This window comes from Dermochelys coriacea, chromosome 11 (genome assembly GCF_009764565.3).
Source record: "Dermochelys coriacea isolate rDerCor1 chromosome 11, rDerCor1.pri.v4, whole genome shotgun sequence".
Taxonomy (NCBI): Eukaryota; Metazoa; Chordata; order Testudines; family Dermochelyidae; genus Dermochelys; species Dermochelys coriacea.
The window spans coordinates 28,048,098-28,054,614 of NC_050078.2; the positions used below are offsets into that span (position 1 = coordinate 28,048,098).

The following is a 6,517-nucleotide window of genomic DNA, read 5'->3' on the forward strand; positions in this document are numbered from 1 at the left end:
ATACAGTGGGGAGATTGATTGATATGGCATTGCCATATAATTCAGTACAGTACAGTACAGTCTGTGCAGTGTTCCTTATGAGCTGTATTGATTTTGAAGTTAATTTAAATGTATTGTACACTGCCTATAAATTTCAGTGTGCCACCAATTTTTGTACTGAAATTAGGGGGAAGCTCTCAATTTTAGAGCTGGAGAGAGGAGAACTATATCTTTTAGCACCCAGGAACACCTGGGAAGGAGTTTTGCATTTTAGCACCCAAGCAGTTAAGGCTTTTGGATTGGAGAAGGGGTGAATTCATGTGGATAATCTGCAGAACATGAGGTCCCAGGGTGATGCTGTGGCCAAAAGAGCTAATCCTTGGATATGTAAACAGGGGAATATCAAATAGAAGTAGGGAGATTGCATTACCTCTGTATTTGGCGCTGGTGCAACCATTACTGGAATACTGTGTCCAGTTCTGGTGTCCAGAGTTCAAGAAGGATGTTGATAAATTGGAGAGGAGTTCAGAGAAGAACCACAGTCATGATTAAAGGATTGGTGAAAAGTACAAATCAATCTGTTTATCTTAACGAAGAGAAGGTTAAGGGGTGATTTGATCACAGTCTATACATACTTACATGAGTAACAGACATTTGATAATAGAGGGCACTTCAGTCTAGCAGACAAAGATATAACAAGATCCCTGGCTGGAAGCTGAAGCTTGATAAATTCAGACTAGAAATAAGATGCCCTCTGATGGGGGTATAAACTGGGACAGAAGGGATTAAGGAGCTGTACTGGGCCCAGGTGCCTCCACCCTGCCACACCTGCAGAGCCTGCTCCAGCTGGAGGAGGAACTTAAAAAGAGAACCAGACACAGACAGCTCAGTAGGAGACAGACAGGAGAGACCTATCTTGGGAGCACCTGAGTATGGACACAGTAACAGTCCAGGCTGCAGGGCAGCAATCTGTAAGTAGCAGCTAACCCAGGTCCTAGAGAAGGGACTAGCCTTTGGGTAGATCATTTGTGAAGCTTTTGACCATGCTTTGGACTGAGGAAGTAAGTGGTAGGAAGTGGCCCAGGGAAGCAGCCCTGAAGCACTCTAGGGTGTTTGTTAGCATAGCCTCTTGTAGGGCCCTGGGTTAGAGCCCAGTGGAGATGGAGGGCCTGGGCTCCCCTTACCAACCACCCTTTGTGAAGAGGGCACAGTGCTCATCTCCTCTTCCTTGGAAATCTGGGGAGGATAGAGACAAGTAAGCCCTGAGTCAAGGACACACCACCCACTAGGGCCAGGAGGTGGCCTATTGGCCCTTTCTTTTGTGTGGCCATTGAACTACATATATTTTGCTGGACTGTTTGCCCATAAGGGGGTGAACACAATTGGTGACCTGGGTGGAAGGCTGAATCGCTACCTACCAGAAGGGGGATCACCACAGCAGCGGTGTGGTTGCTGGCAAGGAATGCCATACAGGGGGGATAGCTGGGATCCTATGACCTAATCACTAGGCAGCACCAGCCCCATCACATGCCCGTTTTTAACAGGGAGGGTAATTAGCCATAGGAACAATTTATGAGGGTTGTGGTGGATTCTCCATCTCTGCAAACTTTTAAATGAAGATTGTATGTTTTTCCTAAGAAACATGCTCTAGTTCAAACAGGAATTAATTCAGAGATGTCCTATGGCTTGTGTTTTACAGGTCAGACTAGATGACCAGAATGGTTCCTTTTGGCCTTATATTCTATAAATATCCTGTTACCCATCCCACCCTTTGTGCCACCTTGTTCACTTTGAATTCCCCACATCAGTAATGTCCTTAATAAAGAGGCATAGAATTTCTCCAAATGTGTAACCTAACAGGCTAAAAACAGTACTCTTGTTTTATCTGATATTTAATTTGTGCTTTCCTAGCTATAATGAGGTGTGCAGCGTGACTGCACAAAGCGCTTTCTCTTTTAGAAGAAGAAAACCCAAGCCTGCAGAAGCGATTAGACTGGGTGACATGTAGTGGCATTGTTTATCAGCAGATCCATATTGACACTAGAATTATTTTTTCTATAAATGTTGAGCCTCTTCAAAGGGAAACTCCATCTTTAGCACATAGATTTTTTGAGATAATAACCAGTCAGCAATATTTTAAGGCTTGCAGTCAGCACAGCTGTAAAGGGCCTTAACCTTGAACTGACTAGGTGGGTGGTTCAGCCAACAGCCATGGCTATCATATTTGTTCTGAGTGCTTATTGCTTGCAAGATTTAAAAAAATGAAAGAAAAATCATGTTTATAGATTTTCAAGCATTAAGAAGCTCAAGCTACCCACACCAGAAACACAAAATCCCTGGAAAATTCTGTGATTTGTGATCCTCTGCATTTATTTTGACAAAAATCCTGAGAGCTACACTGATGAAAGATTAGATTCTGTGAATGTGATATATTCCTAGTTCATTCTGTTAGGAAGCTAAAAATACACACAAAATCCTGTGGATTTATATTGCCTTGTCAAAATGTTACCTGTAATACACCAAAGTCAGACATGCTATGTTTTCTTTTTTGCAGTGGCTAATATGACCCATTTTACCTGGTCAAATCAGGTTTATATCTTCAGTTCTTTTGACGGCAGGATGGTGCAGTGGGTAATGAGCTAGATTAGAACCTGTGAGAACTGGGTTCTCTCTCCCAGGTCTGTCACTGACCTTAGGCAAGTCACTTTTTTGTGCCGGTTTCCCACCCCACCTTTGTCAGTCCACTCTATAAACTTGCATATAAAATGCATTTGCATCCGATGAAGTGAGCTGTAGCTCACAAAAGCTTATGCTCTAATTTGTTAGTCTCTAAGGTGCCACAAGTACTCCTTTTCTTTTTGCAATCTGTGGACAGAAATCCCTTGGATATATTTCTTTTTTTGGCGGGGAGACTATGTTGTGGACAGGGTCCATCCCCTGATCTCACTCCCACCCAACCCATGGAGCTTTGAAGTGCAGGGGTTTCTGTGGGATTGAAGCATGCAGCAGATCTGATGCTACCTTTTCCTTTATTGGCTGACTGCTTTCGATTGGGTTTTGCTCCTCTGCCCTCATGTTAAAGGAGAAGAGACTACAGGCCCTAGAAATTAAGAATAACTTCTTTTCCATGAGCCAGTTGTACAAGCAGTATTTAACTTTTTGCTCCATTGATTTCCCTATTGCTTTACTATAGCTTTGCATAGTATAAAAGCATGAGGATCATAGAACAGCTCATTGGTACAGGATATGAAATAACTTTATTATCATATGCTAGAAATAGCTGTGTGAACTCAATATAACAACGTGAAATAAATTATGCTTCAAATATCCTATATCCCCCATTTACTTTTTTTTTTGGTGCTTGTATATCAGAGACTTGGGACCAGATTGTGGTATTGGGATACCTTTACTCACATTGAATAGTCTCTTATTACATATATAGTCTCACTGATTTCAGTGGAACTACTTCTGGAGTAAGATACTACACTTGGTGTGATAGACAATATTCTGAACAAACCTCATGGAATCAAGATAAAATGTACACTTTATTGAATTAGGTTTGAGAGCTTTGTATAAAAATGCAATTGTGCCTGTGTTATTGTATGCAACTCCTCTAGTAGGAGAGGGTGATGTAATTCCTCAGCTGTTTGAAACCACAACCCTAGAGAAGTTATATATATAATAATTAGATCAAACTGGATTATCCAGGGACCAACAGAAAAAGACAGGATTTTGGGATAGGCTGGTTTTAAACCAGAGCCTATTTCCTGATCTAGCAAACAGACAGGACCCCTGGTCCACAGAAGGACCAACTGCTTAGGGAAGGGTTGGAAGCACTGGGCCTATTGAGGCCCCATAAGACTGTTTGTTCTGAGCTAAAGTTCAGATGAACTTGAACCCACAAGGAAATCCCCTGGGTGTGGTTTGGAAGGACTGCTCCTGCTAGAAACAGTGTTAGGGTAGGGGTGATCTCTGGTAAGCTGATTAGCATGTGTGTGTATTCCTTTATTGTTTTTAATATATTTTCTCGTTATGCTTTCACCTTAAGAATAAAATAGTACTGTTTAGAAAGAGCTGTGTGGGAAGTTGCAACAGTGGGCAGTCACACTGTTAGCTGTCTCTGAAGAGAAAGCAAACAGGTATGCATGGGAAGTCTGTCTTTGCTGGATGTAACACAGTGAAGGCAGGGAACTATTCAGCCTGGAGATACCCCAGTCAGAACGGAGTGAGACGTGGGTCTTCACCCAAGAAAAGCAATGGCTGGGGAGCTGGAAGCCTGAGAGGGCTGCCCTTGTCGGTCCATAAAGGGGGAATGCAGGTATAATTGCCCTGAACTGTGATACCTTACTACATATGCAGTCTGACTGAATTCAGTGGAGCTACTTCTGGAGTAAGATAGCCTTACTCATACCATACTCTGTCTGGCCCTTCTCTTGTCCCATTGTGCTTCACCCCAGTTTATCTCTGCAGTGAGGTGGTGTGGTACCCCACGACCCCGCTGAGGAAAGAACCTCTCCAGACACTAAAGTGGGCGGAGCCAATGGATCCTGCACCCGCCCCCCAGAGGTCAAGGCGCAGGACAGAAAGTAGAAAAGCCCAACCCCGGAGCTCAGTTGGGCAACAGCAGCCAGAGAGGTCAGACGCCCGTGGCCTGGCTCCAGCTTGGGAGACCCCAGCAAGCTGCGGCTGACCCAAGGACTGGCCGATGCCTGACGCTGACCGATGCCCAGAGGAGCGGCCAAGTCTACCCCTCGCCAGCTACCCAGAGGAGCTGCCAAGTCTACCCCTCGCTGGCGACCCAGAGGAGTCCATGGTGCTGGAACCCTCCGAGGACACCACCCTGACCCCGGTACCCTATGAGGGGGAGTCCGGAAGTAGCCCAGGGGCAGGTGACCCCAGTCTGGCTGCAGCACTGCCAGAGCCAATGTCAGTGTGTTGCAGCCAGGATCCCCACTGACACAGCAGCAGGTCTTTGACCGCTGCACACAAACGGAGGGAGTAAGAGCACTCAGAGGTTGTTGGATCGGCTGTTGAGCAAAACTGTTCTTATAAAATCAACATATGCAGAGCCTGGATTTAATGAAAATAATCTGATTGCAAAAAATGGAAACCATCCCTTATGTATGTTGCTTGCCTGCAAATTACAATGCTTCCCATAGTGGGGGAAAAAGCAATAAAAAGGAGGAAAAATATTACTTGGTTGTCCTGCTCTGTTGGACTCTGACCTCTGTTTCTATTTCATTAGGTGATGGACTTAGATTTTGATTTTTTTAATTAAATCACCTTAACTGGTAAAAGAGTAAGTTTTCTCTCTGATGGACATTTGCATAGGCCTGAGTGAAAGCAAAAAGCACTAGATGACATTGTTAGTGTTGATATGTATGCTGTGGAAGTTCTGAAATGTATCTTTGCAATATATTTAGCAAACACAGGCCCACTGAAATATCCAGTGCATTGTTGGCAGTGTGTCTGGTTCAAAATTGGGAGTGTTTTTAAATGCTGAACCATAAATGGTTTTAGGGATATTTTCCTCACCCCCACATGATGTTAGAACAAAATATTATTCCAGGCCTCAGGATCAGTAACATTTTCCTCAACCAACAGCTGGCACAGTTTCTTAAACAGGAACTACCATACCTGGTGTTATTTCAAACTCCATCTAGTTGGGAACTTGGTAGTCTGTCTCATGTTTCAGAGGAAAGTGTAAATTCCCTGTAATGCATAATAACATATTTATAGAGGAAGTTTAATCAGTGGTAAAGAATGGTGCATGTTATAAATTTTTAATTAGTATAAATGTATGTGATACTGTCACTCAATAAATGCCTACTAAGCTCTTTGTCTCAGTAAAATCATGTGGCAGGGGTTCTGCAGGTTCTATATGCTTTGCTTTAAAGGAAGTATTTTCTCTTCCCCTTTTTAAATGTGTTGCCTTTCCAGCTTAGTTTTAGGTCCTCATGGTAGATAAGGAAAAGTAAATAGGAGTACTGAGTTTATTTAATTCTGATTATTTAATTACAAAAAATATTCGTACCAGATATAGGCCCCCTGACATTTAAAATACCACAACTATAACAAGAAAAAAGCCAGCCCCATCTATACAGCCCAAGCCTATATTACAAAGAAACCCAGATAATCAAGATGACAGATCACAAAATACCTCAAAGCTTGATTCTCACTCTGTCTTCACCTTCCTCAAATGCCTGGAAAAAAAAAAGGGTTTACAGAATATTCTGAAGATCAAATTGACTCTCTCTATGCCATTCATTATTTCATATACTTTTTTCGTGTCCATTCTGTTCTGTCTCCTCCTCCTTATTTCTTAGCCTCTTATTCCCTCAGGCATGCAGTATGAATAGAGGAATAATTTTCAGGGTGAGGAAACTCTGTTGCTTTAAAATATCATCTAGGATGTTTTCAGAGTTCTCTCTGATCACTAAGGATGGACCCAGATCCAAAGCCTAGTTTCACATCTATGTGAACAGCAACACCCAAACTCTGGATCTGAGTAGTCCGTAGCATAGGGCTTCACAATTTG

General features: G+C 42.9%; 1 long non-coding RNA gene across 1 annotated transcript; it reads left to right on the top strand.

The window, feature by feature from the left end:
• The first annotated feature begins 844 nt into the window (after positions 1–844).
• On the top strand, positions 845–5,814 carry LOC119863643. Its single transcript, XR_005295688.1, has 2 exons — positions 845–950; positions 4,450–5,814. It is a non-coding gene; the product is annotated as an uncharacterized LOC119863643 (long non-coding RNA).
• The last annotated feature ends 703 nt before the right edge of the window (positions 5,815–6,517 follow it).